This window comes from Nerophis lumbriciformis, linkage group LG20 (genome assembly GCF_033978685.3).
Source record: "Nerophis lumbriciformis linkage group LG20, RoL_Nlum_v2.1, whole genome shotgun sequence".
In the NCBI taxonomy this organism is placed as follows: Eukaryota; Metazoa; Chordata; class Actinopteri; order Syngnathiformes; family Syngnathidae; genus Nerophis; species Nerophis lumbriciformis.
In genome coordinates this window covers 7,589,923-7,611,313 of record NC_084567.2, presented here as the reverse complement: position 1 = coordinate 7,611,313, position 21,391 = coordinate 7,589,923, and the positions used below count along the sequence as shown (strand labels likewise).

Sequence of the window (21,391 nt, the reverse complement as noted above, 5' to 3'; positions counted from 1 at the left end):
CACATAGTGATGCCAATACAAACAAACATGGCGGAAAGAACAGCAAGCTATAGCGACATTAGCTCGGATTCAGACTCGGATTTCAGCGGCTTAAGCGATTCAACAGATTACGCATGTATTGAAACGGATGGTTGTAGTGTGGAGGCAGGTAGCGAAAACGAAATTGAAGAAGAAACTGAAGCTATTGAGCCATATCGGTTTGAACCGTATGTAAGCGAAACCGACGAAAACGACACGACAGCCAGCGACACGGGAGAAAGCGAGGACGATTTCGGCGATCGCCTTCTAACCAACGATTGGTATGTGTTTGTTTGGCATTAAAGGAAACTAACAACTATGAACTAGGTTTACAGCATATGAAATACATTTGGCAACAACATGCACTTTGAGAGTGCAGACAGCCCAGTTTTCATCAATTAATATATTCTGTAGACATACCCTCATCCGCTCTCTTTTCCTGAAAGCTGATCTGTCCAGTCCAGTTGGAAATGCATCTGCTTTGAGTGTCGCAGGATATCCACACATTCTTGCCATCTCTGTCGTAGCATAGCTTTCGTCGGTAAAGTGTGCGGAACAAACGTCCAATTTCTTGCCACTTTCGCATCTTTGGGCCACTGGTGCAACTTGAATCCGTCCCTGTTCGTGTTGTTACACCCTCCGACAACACACCGACGAGGCATGATGTCTCCAAGGTACGGAAAACAGTCGAAAAAACGGAAAATAACAGAGCTGATTTGACTCCGTGTTTGAGAAAATGGTGGATTGCTTCCCGTTGTGACGTCATCGCTCCGAGAGCGAATAATAGAAAGGCGTTTAATTTGTCAAAATTCACCCATTTAGAGTTCGGAAATCGGTTAAAAAAATATATGGTCTTTTTTCTGCAACATCAAGGTATATATTGACGCTTACATAGGTCTGGTGATAATGTTCCCCTTTAAGGCCCGGGGGCCACATGCAGCCCGCTAAAATTTTCAATCTGGCCCGCCGGACATTCCCAAATCCTTTTTTTAAGATGTTTGAGATGTAAAGTGTAGCTGCCATTATGATGTGCAGTGATGTTTTCTAATGACCGTAAGTCTTCAACTATACTAAGTCTTTCAATGCTTGGAATCTATACTAGTTACTATGGTCATCTAATTAGTTACTATGCTCATCTAATTAGTTACTATGGTCATCTAATTAGTTACTATGGCTATCTAATGAGTTACTATGGTCATGTAATTAGTTACTATGGTAATATAATTAGTTACTATGGTCATCTAATTAGTTACTAAGGTCATCTAATTAGTTACTATGGTCATCTAATTAGTTACTATGGTCATCTAATTAGTTACTATGGCTATCTAATGAGTTACTATGGTCATGTAATTAGTTACTATGGTAATATAATTAGTTACTATGGTCATCTAATTAGTTACTAAGGTCATCTAATTAGTTACTATGGTCATCTAATTAGTTACTATGGTCATCTAATTAGTTACTATGGTAATCTAAGTCACAGCAGCTCAGATGAGGCAGTGTGGGTGGGGAGCGTTTCCACAGAGTGTTTCCAGACCCTGAAATGTGGGTGTCAGGGACAGACATGGAAGGAGATTTTTACAACAAAGTTCTAAAGCTTAGTGATGTATCAGATGCATCAGATTGTAGGTGGGTTTATTTTTACCCTTCGCCTTTGTATTTCACTGTTCGTTGCATTTTTGTTGCGTTCCGCTTGATTGTAAAATATGTGGATGGAGAGGGAGTGTGACGTTCATATGTTGTCAATATTCAGTGTTTTATCCTTCATAGTTAATATTGTAAATCCCACATTCTTTATTTTCATGTACATTCTGGGTTTCTCATTCAGTAGAAAATGTAAAATTCCATTCCATTTTTTAAAGTTTTTAGCATTCAATAAGACATTATTGTGAGGTTTTGAATTACTGTTCCTAAAAATAAATATACCGTCCCCCAGACAATTTTTTTTCTCTAAATTTGGCCCCCGAGTCAAAATAATTGCCCAGGTCTGCGCTACAGTGATGACGCATTGAGCCGGTGAGCTGCCGCACAAACTCTGAGCTAGTGAAAGTTAATTGTAGATAATAAATTATGCCTCTCAACTGGATAGTAGAAGGTTGTGGCCAAAAACTGAAAAGTTAGTCAACTTTGACATCGAACTTAGAACCGGAGATGGCAAGAAAGACAGCTTGTTTATGGTCATCTTTTTTTAACTTACGGATGGATTATATTTGATTCTTCATCTAAACAGGAACATGTGAACACCCTATCAGTCGGCATAGCAGTGAGAGCAGACAATGTACAGTAAATGTTTGTTTTAATATGTATGAGTTCTTAGTTTAGCATGAAGCCTAATGTTTCACTGAAGCTGGATCTGTTTAGCACACAGCTTCTAAATCTTGCAGCTCATCCTTCTCACACTCAGGCTCATAAATATAACTTCCTGAATTACCATTTGTCCCAAAGTAATCCTTGTTGTCACTCACAAAGTCTGCCATGATTAGTAGTGTTGTTGTTGTTGACGGGAAAAAAAGCGAACATTGTGATGCGTCTATGTAATCAATACGCCGCCATATGCCTAAAATGCCCAAACTATGTAAATATCACATGTTAGTATTAAGGTGCCTGTCACTGCATTACACACATCATTACAGTGTGTATATACAAAGTTGGTGGAGGTTTGTAGAGCGCTTTATAGGTGGAATAGAGCGACTCAAATTGGCTCCATTGTTAGCTGACTCTTACTAACATTCATTTGAGAGTTAGAATGCATTAGAAAAACAACATATGTATTTGTCTATATTGTCTATATTCTTGTTTGACACTTGGATTGTAAATGATAGGCAACATTCCAAAAAAAAGTGCAGTTCCCCTTTAAATCTAGAAAGTTGCCATTTGAAATGACTATTGTTTTGTATCATATCTGTTATCGGCTTACATCCATCCATCCATCCATTTGCTACTGCTTGTCCCTTTTAGGGTTGCGGGGGGTGCTGGAGCCTATCTAAGCTGCATTTGGGCAGAAGGCGGGGTATACCCTGGACAAGTCGCCACCTCATCACAGGGCCAACACAGATAGACAGACAACATTCACACACTAGGGACACATTAGTGTTGCCAATCAACCTATTTTCTCGACAAAATTAAACAACTGTTTTGAACATTGTCAAGACTTGGACTATGGCGTGGTTTGTTCTCCCGTGGTGCAAATGAACATTTGGACCAGACATGGCGTGAAGGTGAAGACATATTTAATTTTACTATAACAAAAAGAACAAACTAAAGGTGCGCACAAGGTGGAAGTACAAACTTGACAAATGAAACCAATACTTGCACGTGGGCCAAAAACTAAGGACATGAACAAAAGTCGCTAACTGTGGCATGAATAAAAAAAAACTTACTTGGACAGGACATGAAGTATGCAGAGGTAAACAGAGTGTGACAGGGGTATGATGTCGCCAGACAGACAGCCTGGCAACTGGAAGCTTAAATAATAGTGACATGATTAAAGACAGGTGCGTGAGTCGTGAGGGCAGGTGAAAACTAATGGGTTGCTATGGTGACAAACAAGAGTGCAAAATGAGTCCAAACGTGGAACAGGTGAAACTAATGGGTAACTATGGAAACAAGACAAGGGAGTGAAAAGCCAGAAACTAAAGAGTCCAATAACTAACCAAAACAAAACATGACATGACTAAAACAAAACATGATTACACAGACATGACAAACATTCTCCAAGACTGGTGGTTTCATTTTTCCCCAGGGCCTAGAGACCACAATGGAAGCTAAAACAACAAACCCTGAAGGGGAATTGGTGTCATTAAGAGGAAGTCCTTTGTTTGGATTGAAAAAAAATCAGACCCCGATAAAACAAGGTAGGCTTATCTGTAAAACACGCTACAAGAGAGTCGTTGCTTGCGACTTGAACACGTCGATTCTTTTTTTTTAATCACTTGAAGACACGACATAAAGAACATTACAAAGACATTGTTAAAGGGGAACATTATCACCAGACCTATGTAAGCGTCAATATATACCTTGATGTTGCAGAAAAAAGACCATATATTTTTTTAACCGGTTTTCGAACTCTAAATGGGTGAATTTTGGTGAATTAAACGCCTTTCTATTATTCGCTCTCGGAGCGATGACGTCACAACGTGACGTCACATCGGGAAGCAATCCGCCATTTTCTCAAACACATTACAAACACCGAGTCAAATCAGCTCTGTTATTTTCCGTTTTTTCGACCTTGGAGACATCATGCCTCGTCGGTGTGTTGTCGGAGGGTGTAACAACACGAACAGGGACGGATTCAAGTTGCACCAGTGGCCCAAAGATGCGAAAGTGGCAAGAAATTGGACGTTTGTTCCGCACACTTTACCGACGAAAGCTATGCTACGACAGAGATGGCAAGAATGTGTGGATATCCTGCGACACTCAAAGCAGATGCATTTCCAACTGGACTGGACTGATCAGCTTTCAGGAAAAGAGAGCGGATGAGGGTATGTCTACAGAATATATTAATTGATGAAAACTGGGCTGTCTGCACTCTCAAAGTGCATGTTGTTGCCAAATGTATGTCATATGCTGTAAACCTAGTTCATAGTTGTTAGTTTCCTTTAATGCCAAACAAACACATACCAATCGTTGGTTAGAAGGCGATCGCCGAATTCGTCCTCGCTTTCTCCCGTGTCGCTGGCTGTCGTGTCGTTTTCGTCGGTTTCGCTTGCATACGGTTCAAACCGATATGGCTCAATAGCTTCAGTTTCTTCTTCAATTTCGTTTTCGCTACCTGCCTCCACACTACAACCATCCGTTTCAATACATGCGTAATCTGTCGAATCGCTTAAGCCGCTGAAATCCGAGTCTGAATCCGAGTCTGAATCCGAGCTAATGTCGCTATAGCTTGCTGTTCTATGCGCCATGTTTGTTTGTGTTGGCATCACTATGTGACGTCACAGGAAAATGGACGGGTGTATATAACGATGGTTAAAATCAGGCATTTTGAAGCTTTTTTTAGGGCTATTGCGTGATGGGTAAAATTTTGAAAAAAACTTCGAAAAATAAAATAAGCCACTGGGAACTGATTTTTAATGGTTTTAACCCTTCTGAAATTGTGATAATGTTCCCCTTTAAAATGTTACAAAAATACTAATGTTACCTTCATCCATTTTCTACCGCTTATTCCCTTCGGGGTCGCGGGGGGGGGCGCTGGAGCCTATCTCAGCTGCATTCGGGCGGAAGGCGGTGTACACCCTGGACAAATTGCCACCTCATCACAGGGCCAACACAGATAGACAGACAACATTCACACTCACATTCACACACTAGGGACCATTTAGTGTTGCCAATCAACCTATCCCCAGGTGCATGTCTTTGGAGGTGGGAGAAAGCCGGAGTACCCGGAGGGAACCCATGTACCTCAAAAAATAAAAACAGACCAAACGAGCAGCTGTCGAAAGGCTATGACATCCAAATAATTTCCAAGAGTCATACGAAAGACTATAAAAATGGGAGCCATTACCTCCCTGCTTGGCACTCAGCATCAAGGCTTGGAATTGGGGGTTAAGTCACCAAAAATGATTCCTGGGCGCAGCCCCCGCTGCTGCTCACTGCTCCCCTCACCTCCGAGGGGGTGATCAAGGTTGATGGGTCAAATGCAGAGAATAATTTCGCCACACCTAGTGTGTGTGTGACAATTATTGGTACTTTAACTTTAAACATGTGCATTCTTTCATCTCCTTCTTCAAGCTAACAATCATGGCGGCTCTTTGTTTACATTCTTCAACAATGTAGACCAGTCACTCATCGAGGCTCTTTCTTGGGCCTTACAATCCCCTTTACATTACGACATTTCAACTGACTCACCTTCATCTTTCGTCTTTATCTCCGTTGGTGATTTGCTGGAAGTTGATTCTCTTTCATGTTCTCTTTTAGCGGACGTCGCCATCTTAGCATAGCAGTAGTCGTCCATCTTCCATCACGTCTTCAATCTTCACGTCAGATAACACTCCAAGGCTCCAAACACAACTTCCGTTTTCGTAGGCTTAAGAAATGGCAAATGTTTTACCATCTATATCGATTTTACCTCCTTAATTTGAACATTCTTTCGAAAGTCACGACCACTCGGTCCTCCATCTTGGTCGCCACTTAAGTCAAGCTGCACCGTCCGTTTGCGCATGCGCCAAATAGTCGGACACTTCCGTTTCCTTCTTTACTTTTTTTCAAAATATATGCATTTTGATACTTTTTTAAACAACCTATGAAACACCCCTGATGTATGTATATAACCATGTATTTATTTATCCGGCCATCCTTCAAGCCTTCGGCCGTGCCGGACCAGACCAGTTTTAGACTTTATCTCATACTTGCCAACCCTCCCGAATTTTCCGGGAGACTCCCGAAATTCAGCACATCACCCGAAAACCTCCCGGAACAAATATTCTCCCGATAATCTCCCGATTTTCAGCCGGAGCTGGAGGCCACGCCCCCTCCATCCATGCGGACCTGAGTGAGGACAGCCTTTTTTCACAACGGGAGGACAACAGGGTGACAAGAACTAAATCATCCAGACTAGAGATAAATTGTATTATTATGTTTATCTTACCTAAAAATAAATATATTAATTTAAATTTTTTTTGCTAAAAACATCAAAATTAATTGTATTTTTATTTGTATTTTTTCTGACTCCTTATTACATCCAGCCATATAATTATACATTAAAATAAACATATTTGAAATAATTAATTTTAAATGATCATAACAATTAATTTAAAATGACCATATTTAATTATTAAAATAATTGCTTGTTTATCAACAACTTTAGCATTTTATTCATTACATTTTGAAGCTCTCAGAAGCCAAGTTATGTTATATTCATGTTATATTTATGCAAGTTTGAAGTATCAATTATCTAAACACAGTTTTGTTTGCATATTTTCAGGATGTAGATAATATATATATATATATACATATATATATGTATCAAATACTTGACTTGGTGAATTCTAGCTGTCAATATACTCCTACCCTTTTAACCACGCCCCCAACCACACCTCGCCCCACCCCCGACCACGCCCCCCACCCCCCACCTCCCAAAATCGGAGGTCTCAAGGTTGGCAAGTATGCTTTATCTCCACAGCATAGCAGAATATACAAACCCTGTTTCCATATGAGTTGGGAAATTGTGTTAGATGTAAATATAAACGGAATACAATGATTTGCAAATCATTTTCAACCCATATTCAGTTGAATATGCTACAAAGACAACATATTTGATGTTCAAACTAATAAACTTTTTTTTTTTGTGCAAATAATCATTAACTTTAGAATTTGATGCCAGCAACACGTGACAAAGAAGGTGTGAAAGGTGGCAATAAATCCTGATAAAGTTGAGGAATGCTCATCAAACACTTATTTGGAACATCCCACAGGTGAACAGGCAAATTGGGAACAGGTGGGTGCCATGATTGGGTATAAAAGTAAATTCCATGAAATGCTCAGTCATTCACAAACAAGGATAGGGCGAGGGTCACCACTTTGTCAACAAATGCGTGAGCAAATTGTTGAACAGTTTAAGAAAAACCTTTCTCAACCAGCTATTGCAAGGAATTTAGGGATTTCACCGTCTACGGTCCGTAATATCATCAAAGGGTTCAGAGAATCTGGAGAAATCACTGCACGTAAACAGCTAAGCCTGTGACCTTCGATCCCTCAGGCTGTGCGGCATCAACAAGCGACATCAGTGTGTAAAGGATATCACCACATGGGCTCAGAAACACTTCAGAAACCCACTGTCAGTAACTACAGTTGGTCGCTACATCTGTAAGTGCAAGTTAAAACTCTCCTATGCAAGGCGAAAACCGTTTATCAACAACACCCAGAAACTCCGTCAGCTTTGCTGGGCCTGAACTCATCGAAGATGGACTGATACAAAGTGGAAAAGTGTTCTGTGGTCTGACGAGTCCACATTTCAAATTGTTCTTGAAACTGTGGACATCGTGTCCTCCGGACCAAAGAGGAAAAGAACCATCCGGATTGTTATAGGCGCAAAGTGTAAAAGCCAGCATCTGTGATGGTATGGGGGTGTATTAGTGCCCAAGACATGGATAACTTACACATCTGTGAAGGCGCCATTAATGCTGAAAGGTACATACAGGTTTTGGAGCAACATATGTTGCCATCCAAGCAACGTTACCATGGACGCCCCTGCTTATTTCAGCAAGACAATGCCAAGCCACGTGTTACATCAACGTGGCTTCATAGTAAAAGAGTGCGGGTACTAGACTGGCCTGCCTGTAGTCCAGACCTGTCTCCCATTGAAAATGTGGCGCATTATGAAGCCTAAAATACCACAACAGAGACCCCCGGACTGTTGAACAACTTAAGCTGTACATCAAGCAAGAATGGGAAAGAATTCCACCTGAGAAGCTTAAAAAATGTGTCTCCTCAGTTCCCAAACGTTTACTGAGTGTTGTTAAAAGGAAAGGCCATGTAACACAGTGGTGAACATGCCCTTTCCCAACTACTTTGGCACGTGTTGCTGCCATGAAATTCTAAGTTAATTATTATTTGCAAAAAAAAAATTAAGTTTATGAGTTTGAACATCAAATATCTTGTCTTTGTAGTGCATTCAATTGAATATGGGTTGAAAAGGATTTGCAAATCATTGTATTCCATTTATATTTACATCTAACACTATTTCCCAACTCATATGGAAACGGGGTTTGTAGAAAATAGTTTACAGTAGCACAATCATAATACCAGGGTGTCTAGTGAGGGTCATTTTGTACTCCCTCATCCAAGGAAGAATGCATTGCGGAAATCTTTTATTTATAGATCTGTATCGCTCTGGAATAACCTGCCTCGAATTCTCACCGGCATTGAAAGTAAACAGATTTTTTAAAAGAAACTAATATTTTATCTGAGTCTGTAAATTAATTTGCTTGTTGATTATTTTTTTATTTTTTTTTATTGTGTCGTTATATTTATATGGTAATTAATATTCTGAAACTGTATATTGTTTGCTTGCTGATGATTCGTATTTGTTTCTGTATTTTGTAGTTATAATTATATGCTTTTACTTGTAATTGTATTGAGTTTGTGGACCCCAGGAAGACTAGTGGGTTGTTGCGGCAACCAGCTAATGGGGATCCTTAATAAAAATTAAAAATTAAATCAAATATACAAACACGCTGTCTTTAAAATAGCTGAATGTGATGGAGATGATCCCTCCGCTTTTAGGAATAAATATACAAGATTTAAATGATTATCTCAAAACCATCAAAGTTGACATTTAAAAACTATCGTCGGTTGTCACAGGAAGTGAGCTCAAAATAAGCTCACAATTTTGCTTGAATTGACATGACGTCATGTCCAGCTCATGAAATATGCGCGGTGGTCCAGCCAACGTCCGTTCTCAAAGGGTACTTGCCTTTGTCGAAGAAAAATGCCCTATGCTTGCATTGTTTTCGGCTGTACGCACCGTTCAAATCGCAAAAAGGATAAACGTTTCTTCAGAGTTCCTCTTGAGGTCATCAAGAAGGGCGAAAGAGTGTAACATTTACACAAGATGACATGAAATTATTTTGTCTTACAACAAATTTAGTCTAAGTAATAGTACTCATGTGATTTATGTTATATTGCTGTCTCCTCTGTCAGATGCATTTTATGTATAGACTTGTGTATATTTTTGTCAGGTTCAATCACTGATGACATTTATTAAACAGACGAGAAGCAAGGAATCATGCAGAGACAGAGTTACATTTTGCTCAATTGAGAAGAGACGTGTTTTGGGCTGTACTCTAGTTACAGATCCAAACTATGTTTTAAAAGTCCAGGCCACATGCTTCCTCTATTTATTTGGGAGGTCCCTGGTTACATCACTGAAGCTGTCGCTGAGGAAAGGGGGTAATCTCCACAGCTACAGTTAGACACAATATATGATTATAAATAAATGATAAATGGGTTATACTTGTATAGCGCTTTTCTACCTTCGAGGTACTCAAAGCGCTTTGACAGTATTTCCACATTTACCCATTCACACACACATTCACACACTGATGGCGGGAGCTGCCATGCAAGGCGCTAACCAGCAGCCATCAGGAGCAAGGGGTGAAGTGTCTTGCCCAAGGACACAACGGACGTGACTAGGATGGTAGAAGGTGGGGATTGAACCCCAGTAACCAGCAACCCTCCGATTGCTGGCACGGCCACTCTCCCAACTTCGCCACGCCGTCCAAAAAATGCAAATGTATTGACGCTGGTGATATCGCCTTGTCTCTGCCCTGTTTGCGTCACGGTACTCGATGTTCGGCCTTGGCAGTCAGCAGGCCGATTCTGGAAACAAACACTGATACGAGACTGGCTTGCAATCTTTTGGATTGCCAGCTTTGCACAGACAAAGAAAAACACAATTTCAGCACAATTGATAATAACTATAGCAACAGCCCTTAAGCATAAGAGTTGTGTGATAATATATACATAATTATTCTAACAATATTGGAGCTCCAAATAAATACCAAAAAGACAGTTTAGGTTTTCTCTGGACATTCATTTATTAAATATAGATGCATTTTCAAAAATGCCAGGAAAGAATCAAAGTCAAAACGATGAACTGTAGGCAGGTCAGGTCAAATCCAATCGTTTTTATTACACAGAAGAACTCTTTTTTTTTTTCTTCTTCGAAATAAACAATATTCTTACACCATTTGAATTAGGCATAGATCCAGCCAAATTAGGGTGTGACTTTCTTTAGTTATTTGATTAATCTAATTACACTGCTGTCACATTGGTATCACATTGCTTCAACACACATCCATCATGTCAATACCAAAATATATTTAATTGCAGTTGGATAATTGGGTGATTAGAAAGGTGATGCAGACTGCTGGTGCCAGCAACGCATACAGTAGTTTGGTGTATATTTGATGGTCGCCTGATGGGTGATGAGCCAAGAAGATGCAAACGAGGAATCGTCGAACAAAAAGCTTTATTTGTTTCAGCGAGCCTCAGACTGGAGCCGCAGCTTCCAGGAGAAAAAGTATGGACCTAATCACCTTTCCGCTGTTTTCTCAGACCACTGTCCTTAAATACCTTTTACACGAAGACCCCCGCTCTTGGAGCCGGTCAGTCTGGACAAAGTCCAGTTTGTTGCTTGGCCAGTCAGCCTATTTCCTGTGATCGGTTTGAGTCGGGTGACCTCCAACTCTTGATCTCTACTCCTACCGGTGGGGGCTTCCTACCAGATGTCGTTACTGTGTTCACACTTCTTCCTAAAATCCAACTGCTGCCATCCCTTAAGTCCCCACTCGCTGGAGAGTTTGTGATTGACCTGTGCACTTTTGTCCTTAGTAGAATAATCCTCTAAAGCAGTGGTTCTCAACCTTTTTTCAGTGAGGTACCCCCTGTGAACATTTTTTTAATTCAAGTACCCCCTAATCAGAGCCAAGCATTTTTGGTTGGAAAAAAAAAAAGAGATAAAGAAGCACTATGTCATCAGTTTCTGATTTATTAAATTGTATAACAGTGAAAAATATTGCTCATTTGTAGTGGTTTTTCTTGAACTATTTGGAAAAAAAGACATAGAAGTAACTAAAAACTTGTTGAGGAATAAACAAGTGATTCAATTATAAATTAAAGCTGCAAGCAGCGATGGCCGGGACCGACTTTGAGGGTTCATAAAATCCAAACCGGAGCAGTAATTAAAACTCTTTCATCAACTTTTAATCAGAAGGGTTTAATCTCTCTCCTGTGGTAATTTGAAGCCGACACGACAAACACGCTCAGAGGAGATAATGTTAGAAAAAGGTGACTGTTTTTCATACTTGCCAACCTTGAGACCTCCGATTTTGGGAGGTGGGGGGTGGGGCGGGGCGTGGTTGAGGGCGTGGTTAAGAGGGGAGGAGTATATTGACAGCTAGAATTCACCAAGTCAAGTATTTCATACATATATAAAAATCTCCTGATGATTGAGGGCACCCCCCCTCATGAAACAGGCCTGTAGAGATGAAGTAGTCTTGTGATTTTTTTCCCACACATACATATACATATATATATATATATATATATATATATATATATATATATATATATATATATATATATATATATATATATATATATATATATATATATTGATATATAGACATAGATATCTACATCCTGAAAATATGCAAACAAAACTGTGTTTAGATAAATGATACTTCAAACTTGCATAAATAAATATTAAGGAATATAACATAACTTGGCTTCTGAGAGTTTCAAAATGTAATGAATAAAATGCTAAAGTTGTTGATAAACAAGCAATTATTTTAATAATTAAATATGGTCATTTTAAATGAATTGTTATGATCATTTAAAATCAATTATTTCAAATATGTTTATTTTAATGTATAATTATATGGCTGGATGTAGTAAGGAGTCAGGAAAAAATACAAATAAAAATAAAATTAATTTTGATGTTTTAGCAAAATATAGTAAAAATGTATTTTTTTTTTTATTTTTTTTTTAAATTAATAAATATATTTATTTTTAGGTAAGATAAACATAATAATACAATGTATCTCTAGTCTGGATGATTTAATTCTTGTCACCCTGTTGTCCTCCCGTCATGAAAAAAGGTTGCCCTCACTCAGGTCCGCATGGAGCTGGAGGGGGCGTGGCTTCCAGCTACGGCTGAAAATTGGGAGATTTTCGGGAGAATATTTGTCCCGGGAGGTTTTCGGGAGAGGCGCTGAATTTCGAGAGTCTCCCGGAAAATTCGTGAGGGTTGGCAAGTATGCTGTTTTTACAAAACTTTTGTTTTGAAGGGGGAATTGCAAACTTCCTGTTGATTTTTGCCGGGAATTGTCAGTGTATGAAATATAGGTCCAAGTGAGACCTCCATAGAGTTTTTTGTTTCATATCTCTACGACATTCCTACTGGGAGTTACAGGCAGTTTTGTCTGTTTTCTTCCTAGGGGGCGCTAGAGCGCAATTTTAAGTTTTGGGGTTTGGTTTTTTGATTAGATCGTAATTTTCACCAGTTCTGATGTGTGTCCCCAATTTGGTGAGTTTTGAAGCATGTTAAGAGGGTCAAGTTACAGCTCAAAGAGGCGGCGGTATAATAATAAAACGCTAGAAATTAAATAGGGTCCTCTGTCCCAAAGGGACTCGGTCCCTAATAAAGATTTCTACACATAGAAGCAATCATCAACTTAAAGTGCCCTCTTTGGGGATTGTAATAGACATCCATCTGGATTCATGAACTTAATTCTAAACATTTCTTCACAAAAAAAGAAATCTTTAACATCAATATTTATGGAACATGTCCACAAAAAAATCTAGCTGTCAACACTGAATATTGCATTGTTGCATTTCTTTTCACAGTTCTTTTTGACAGACATTTTAGTGAGAAACCTGAGCTTGTGCTTGTCAAGACTTGGACTAAGGAGTTTTTGTTTTCCCAAGATGCAAGTGAATTTGGATCGGACATGGCTTGAAGGTGGGTACATGATTGATTTATTACTATCAAAAAGGAACAAACGAAAAGCGCGCACAATGGCGGAGGTAAAAAAAACTTGGCGAATGAAAACAAAACTTGCACAAAGGCAGAAACTGAACACGAAATAACAAAACACTTACTCTGGCATGGGACCGTGAACAGGGCTTGAAACGAGAGGATAGCAGGGTTAGAAAGGATATGACACCAGGACGAACAACAGAAAATGAAAAGCTTAAATAACACAGACATGATTAACAACAGGTGCGTGACTCAAAACAGGTGCGTGACATGACAGGTGAAAACTAATGGGTTGCTATGGTGACAAACAAGAGTGCATAATGAGTCCAAACGTGGAACAGGTGAAACTAATGGGTAACCATGGAAACAAGACAAGGGAGTGAAAAGCCAGAAACTAAAGAGTCAATAACTAAACAAAACATGACTAAAACAAAACATGATTACACAGACATGACAGAGCTTCACTGAGTTTATGAACTTACATTCATATTTTGTTTAAGTATTATTCAATAAATATATTTATAAAGGATTTTTGAATTGTTGCTATTTTTAGAATATATAAAAAAAATCTCACGTACCCCTTGGCATACCTTCAAGTACCCCAGGGGTACCACTGCTCTAAAGGAATATGTGACCAAATACAAATACATGCTACTTCACAATCATATAAGAAAATTGTATATGGTATAATTGACCGCAAGTTTTTACAAATAAATACAAATAGTTCCATCCAGGTGGTCATAAAAAAATGTCAGCCTCTTAATTAATAACCACTGCTCAAACTCACGAACAATAGAAAATCCAATAATAAAAAAATATAAGTGTCCATCAAACTGTGTTATACATGTATTTTTCTGTATAGTTACAATTGTATTCTAACTTGTGTAAAATCACAAAATGTGTAAATTTCCTGATCAAATACAAGGAACCTGCATATGAGAATGCTGGTCCTGCTGCTGCTCACTCTCCTGACTTCTAAAAAAAAATCGTAAGGCCTGATTTACTAAGATCCAATCGCATACCTGCCAACTTTTGAAATCAGAAAAACCTAGTAGCCAGGGTCCAAAATGACGCAAAATGATTATTAACATTCAGACAGGTTAAAATGTTGCTAAAACCATCACTTTTCTATCAGTCACAGTGACTTTTCAAAACAAAAATATTACAGCAAAAATCATATGGGTTGATTGACATGTTTATTCTGTAAGCTAACTTCAATAGTTTGAAATTATTTTGACAGTTAATGCCAGTTATCCTGTCAACCTTTCACAAGACTTCAATTTGTTAATTGAAAGTATAAACACTTTTTACAGTAAACAAATGGTAAAACAGTACTAAACAATTCCATTAAAAAAAAATTGGTGTCATTATTAACTTTCTGTCCAAGCTTGTATAATCTACTGCCTTGTTCATTTGTAAAAAATATTCTGTGCCTAAAATTCACATTTCTATCACAATTATCATACTGTAAACATGGTAAGCTAACTTCATTAAAATTAATAGTCCTGTCAATAGCATGGAATTACAATTCAAATGTAGTTTTTTTTGTAAGCCTTTCAAAAGAATTCAAAATATGAAAAATTAATGAAAATTAATTTAAGCCATCAGACACTTGAAAAGTGGCACATCACATCTCTAATGTAATCATTTGAACTTTTCAACAGAAATAGCACTGCAAAAATATTAAGGACATACTTCTGTATTTTGGTAGTTATGCTGTCAACATTTAACAAGATTTCTTCAACTTGGACTTGAAAGCATAAATAGTATAAACACTTTTAACAGTATAACAGTACTAAACAATTCCAATAGATAACATTGGTGTCATTACATTTTTGTGGCTAAAATCCGAAAAACGTTGAAAGTTTTCCACTTGTATCGCTAGCAACGGCATTAGACTTGTGTTTTTTTGTCCCAACGTGGTTTTTTTACATCGCTAATTCCTCCGTGTCCGATCGAAAAATCTTGTCTGCACAAGGTGCAATTTGCGTAGTTTTCACCGTTTTTGGAACTGACATCTACACCTCCCGCTGCCTCAACAGAGCCAGTGCCATCATCAAGGACAGCACCCACCCTGGCTCTGACCTGTTCCACCTGCTGCCCTCTGGGAAGCGCTACAGGTGCATTAAAACCAAAACAAACAGGCTAAAGAACAGCTTCTTCCCCAGGGCCATAACCATCCTGAACGGACTGCCCCATTGTCCCTCATAACTGCCTTCTCTTCGGTGCAATAACCCATTCCACCAACCACCCTGTTTTTTTTGTTTTGTTTTTTTTCATGTATATATTCATTTCACACCATATTCATTGCACTTCTACATTTTTTATATTTTTATATATTTGCACATTGTTTTTCTAGCATGCACACATCGCACTGTATGGAATGGCCTCAATCTCGTTACCTTGCGTAATGACAATAAAGCTGACTGTGATTCTGATTCTGATTCTATTCCCGGATAGGCTTTTGAATATTCTTCACGGAATGACTGCAGTTTTCTTTTCAGTTTAAGACTCGTTTGCGATTTTTCTCCGGCTGATTCCATGATCGTTTGGAAACAATGGCAACTGGTGCCTCGTGCTTGGCAGCGGTGCTATAAATAGCCTCGCGCATGGCATTCGGAATGGCTCGATAGGAAGTTACGGGAAGCAGTGTCGATTGTTATTGTTGTTACGCGATTTCATGAATAAAACTTTAAAAAAAAAAATTTTTTTTAATTAATGAAAAAACGTATTTTTTATCACTGCAACCGTAACCCGGAATAGGTTGATGAAAACCGTACTAATTACGGGAAAACCGGAGTAGTTGGCAGGTATGCAATCGCCACGTGGTAATCAGCGTGTGCAACCTATAAAATAGCGTGTACTACTAGAGCTGCGATATTGTACTCTGACTCATGTCGGTGTGTGTCAACATGAAGTGGAGGCCGTCGTGATCGAGCAGGTCCATGTTGCTGACGTCTCTTATCAGCAAAAAAAACCTTTTTTTCAGTCATATGCCAAATTCATTTTTAATGCTCGGCTGAATGAATGAAGGTGGCTGCCAATATGGCGGAATATACATCCAAGATCAACGACTTTGCCGCACTAGACTTTCAGACAAAAGAGATGTGATCATACAAAGTTATTACATGTACTTCGGATACAAAGAAAAATGTAAGATCCCAAATGTTTACAATTTTTCATAAAAGCGAATAAAGCAATATATTAAAACACAACTACTATTCAGCGAAGGGAAATATGAAGATCCACACATAGACTTGCCTACATACAACAGAAGTGAAGCCACATGACTTCACACAAACTGAAAAAAATTCCATAAAATGGGAGGAAAATAAACATATTTAAACGCTCAATAAATAAAAACATGGCTCTGGGGCAAGCGCTAGCGCACAATTGTTAAGTACAGTTGCTGAGGTCCCACCAGTGCCATTAGTCTTTCAAGTGTCAAGACAACGCACATTTTTCTAGAAAATTCATGGGACATCATTTCGTGGCTGACAGAACTTTGCTGGTTTTGGGCTGCAACTTCAGGTGATTCTTACCATTGTCATCAAGATGAACATTAGCTGCAGACGTCTTAAAGGGGAACATTATCACAATTTCAGAATGGTTAAAACCATTAAAAATCAGTTTCCAGTGGCTTATTATATTTTTCGAAGTTTTTTTCAAAATTTTACCCATCACGCAATATCCCTAAAAAAAAGCTTCAAAGTGCCTGATTTGAACCATCGTTATAAACACTCGTCCATTTTCCTGTGACGTCACATAGTGAAGCCAACACAAACAAACATGGCGGAAAGAACAGCAAGCTATAGCGACATTAGCTCGGATTTCAGCGGCTTAAGCGATTCAACAGATTACGAATGTATTGAAACGGATGGTTGTAGTGTGGAGGCAGGTAGCGAAAACGAAATTGAAGAAGAAACTGAAGCTATTGAGCCATATCGGTTTGAACCGTATGCAAGCGAAACCGACGAAAACGACACGACAGCCAGCGACACGGGAGAAAGCGAGGACGAATTCGGCGATCGCCTTCTAACCAACCATTGGTATGTGTTTGTTTGGCATTAAAGGAAACTAACAACTATGAACTAGGTTTACAGCATATGAAATACATTTGGCAACAACATGCACTTTGAGAGTGCAGACAGCCCAATTTTCAACAATTAATATATTCTGTAGACATACCCTCATCCGCGCTCTTTTCCTGAAAGCTGATCTGTCCAGTTTAAGGGACGGTGTGAGCCAAGACATCCAGAGGGTTTAGCTCGCTCGTCTGCGGGAACAAACTGCCGCCATTGCTTGCTGTGCTACCGAGGTCCTTTGTCCCTGAATTGCTCACACACTATGGCAGATTCAATGGGGGTCTGGCGGCAGATTTCTTTGACTTTATCGTTGGAAATGCATCTGCTTTGAGTGTCGCAGGATATCCACACATTCTTGCCACCTCTGTCGTAGCATAGCTTTCGTCGGTAAAGTGTGCGGAACAAACGTCCAATTTCATGCCACTTTCGCATCTTTGGGCCACTGGTGCAACTTGAATCCGTCCCTGTTCGTGTTGTTACACCCTCCGACAACACACCGACGAGGCATGATGTCGCCAAGGTACGGAAAACAGTCGAAAAAACGGAAAATAACAGAGCTGATTTGACTCGGTGTTTGAGAAAATGGCGGATTGCTTCCCGATGTGACGTCACAAGCTCCGAGAGCGAATATTAGAAAGGCGTTTAATTCGCCAAAATTCACCCATTTAGAGTTCGGAAATCGGTTAAAAAAATATATGGTCTTTTTTCTGCAACATCAAGGTATATATTGACGCTTACATAGGTCTGGTGATAATGTTCCCCTTTAAGAAGCTCCGTCTTGACTTTTGTCTCACTGAAAGTCTGTCCATTTATTTACTAATGGAGGAACCGCAGAGGTCTTATTGCTATCACTTACATATTCGACACGTTTCCACCACTGCTTGATATTTACATAATTGAGTTTTTGCTCTAGCTGCTGCAAGAACTGTAGACAAGCCCGTCTTAGCATTCAGATTTTGAGTTCATGTACAAAGCCCAACAATCCTTTCTATGATCCTTACGCCACCAACCATAAGCTTTCTGGTTAAATTAAATGGCACTCATTGTTAAACCAGGGTCTGTCAGAGGACCTGTACTTGTCATTTTGGCGTTTGAGGCAATTTCCAACTTGTTGGAGGGACTGTTGAGTATAGCAAACTCAAGAGCACATTCCCTATGAGTGTCAGTCTTTTTACTACCCAGCCAGTCTTCATGATGGGCATTCAGATACCCAAGAACAGTCCTTCAGGACTTTGGGTAGAGTGTTGGGATAGTGTCAATGAGCTCAGATATTACATCGTACGCCAAGTCATCATCTGATGGTGGTCTGTAGACAAAAAGATGTACACCAGGCGACCTGAAAGGTGTAGTTTTAGGTAGATTGATTCATGTTGCTGGTGTTCCAAGTCAGACAAAGCATCACTGAAGAAGACTACAATTCCTCCCCAGCTAGAATCATCAAGTCTGTATCATCTGAAGAAGTAAGCAAGTACTACAAGTATCATCTAAGTATTCAGGAAAGTTGCAGATTTGCAGAAGACATGGTGTCATGAGGAGATAAGAGGATTTTTGTGCTAATCCCAACTCGCCTGAAAACCTCGGATATTTTTTGTATTGAAAAATACAGTGAACTAATCTTGAAGAGGTCCTGGGTTTAGGTGGATGTCGCCACATATGAATAACATACCCCAAACTAAACAACCGTTGGTTCTTCTCCCGCGTGCGTTCTTATGTGCGTTAATGCGTCGGCATTATGATGAAACCTTTTACCGCAAACTGAACAACTAAATGTCTTTTCTCCAGTGAATTTTATTGTATGCCGAGTCAAATCTTGTCGGGAAAAAAAACTTTTGCCGCAAACTGAACAAATGAATGGTTTTTCTCCAGTGTGTGTTCTCATGTGTCGAGGCAAATGGCTCGTTTGAGAAAAGCTTTTGCCACAAACTGAACAACTAAATGGTTTCAGTCCAGTGTGGGTTCTCATGTGTCGAGCCAAAACTGCTCGAGAAACAAAGCTTTTGTCACAAACTGAACATTTAAGGATTTTTCCTCCTGTGTGTGTCCTCATGTGTTGAGTTAAATGGCTCTTTCTTGTAAAACCTTTACCACAAACTGAACAATTTAATGTTTGTTCTCCTCTGTGTGTACTTATGTGATCAATCAAACTGATATTTTGAGAAAAGCTTTTGCCACAGACTGAACAGTTAAATGGTTTTTCTCCTGTATGTGTTCTCATGTGCTGCGTCAAAGTGCTTCTTTGAGAAAACTTTTTACCACAAACTGAGCAATCGAATGGCTTTTCTCCTGTGTGTGTTCTCATATGTTCAATCAAACTTTCATTACGAGTAAAGGTTTTACCACAAACTGAACAATTATGGTCTCTCAACGGTTTCTCTCCTGTGTGTGTTCTCATGTGTGGAATCAAACTGCTCTTTTGAAAATAGCTTTTGCCACACACAGAACAAATAAATGGTTTTATTCCATTGTGTATCTTTATGTGTTGAGTCAAACCAAATCTGGAAACAAAGCTTTTACCACAAATTGAGCATTTAAACGGCTTCACTCCTGTGTGCCTATTCATGTGTTCAGCCAATTGTCTGTTTAGAAGAAAGCTTTTACCACAAACTGAACAGCTCACTGATTTTTCTCCCGTGTGTGTTCTCATGTGTTCAGTCACGCTGCTCTTTCGAGAAAAGCTTTTATGACAAACTGAACAGTTAAATGGTTTTTCTCCTGTGTGTGTTCTCATGTGCTCAGTCAAATGGTGCTTTTGAGAAAAGCTTTTACAACACATTGAACAATTAAATGTTTTTTCTCCTGTGTGTGTTCTCATGTGTCGAGTCAAATCGCTCTTTTTAGAAAAGTTCTTAGCACAGACTGAGCAGTTTAAACATTTTTTACCTCTCTTCTTTTTAGAACATTTTGAGTCTTTGTTGTCAGAGTCAGTCCTATCACCTTCAGAGTCTGTATGGCTGCTCAAAGTCACTTCAACCTCGTCTTCGCCTTCACTATCTGATAGTGGAGCTAAGAGGTTGTCTACTTGTGGTTTCTCTTCATCATCTTCAGTCTTCACAGAGAGAACAGTCAGTGGCAACTTGGTGAGATCAGCCTTGTCCGGTTCAAAAAAAGACTCTCCTTCCTGAGTGATCCAGAGTTCCTCCTCTTCTTTTTTAATGTGGGGTGGTTGTGGAGTCTCCTGCTTCAAAGTGGAGCTCACCACTGCCTGAGGGAGAAGTTCTTCTGGATGACCAATCAGCTGCTGGATGTCTGCAGGACACAACACATACACACTTTAGCTCAGACATGATCCATTAAATATTTCTCCAGTTTTCTACAGGCTAAGCCAATCGATGCCAGCGTGTCTGATCGCTGGCGCATCTAACTCATTGCTCTTCACTTTTTCGAGCATTTTTGTTTGCACTCTTTGACTTGGCTGTCAATCAGCTTCAGGTTTTTAAAAAAAACCTGTCCTGTCCAGTCATGTAACACAATAACATAGTTCACCTCAATGCAAATATATTCTGTCCAGATTTACTCCAGTACTATGGAATGCCCTCCCGGTAACAGTTAGAGATGCTACCTCAGTAGAAGCATTTTAGTCCCATCTTAAAGGGGAACATTATCACAATTTCAGAATGGTTAAAACCATTAAAAATCAGTTCCCAGTGGCTTATTTTATTTTTCGAAGTTTTTTTCAAAATTTTACCCATCACGCAATATCCCTAAAAAAAGCTTCAAAGTGCCTGATTTTAACCATCGTTATATACACCCGTCCATTTTCCTGTGACGTCACACAGTGATGCCAATACAAACAAACATGGCGCATAGA

The 21,391-nt window shown here is 39.3% G+C and overlaps 2 protein-coding genes across 2 annotated transcripts in view; one reads left to right on the top strand and one right to left on the bottom strand.

Annotated features, from left to right (window-relative positions):
- The window catches only part of LOC133619862 (uncharacterized), a 498,075-nt gene that overhangs the window by 134,757 nt on the left and 341,927 nt on the right, over positions 1 to 21,391 (bottom strand). The gene's annotated exons all lie outside the window — the stretch shown is intronic.
- LOC133619284 (uncharacterized) overlaps positions 1 to 21,391 on the top strand; it is a 360,072-nt gene that overhangs the window by 126,953 nt on the left and 211,728 nt on the right. The window lies entirely within an intron of this gene.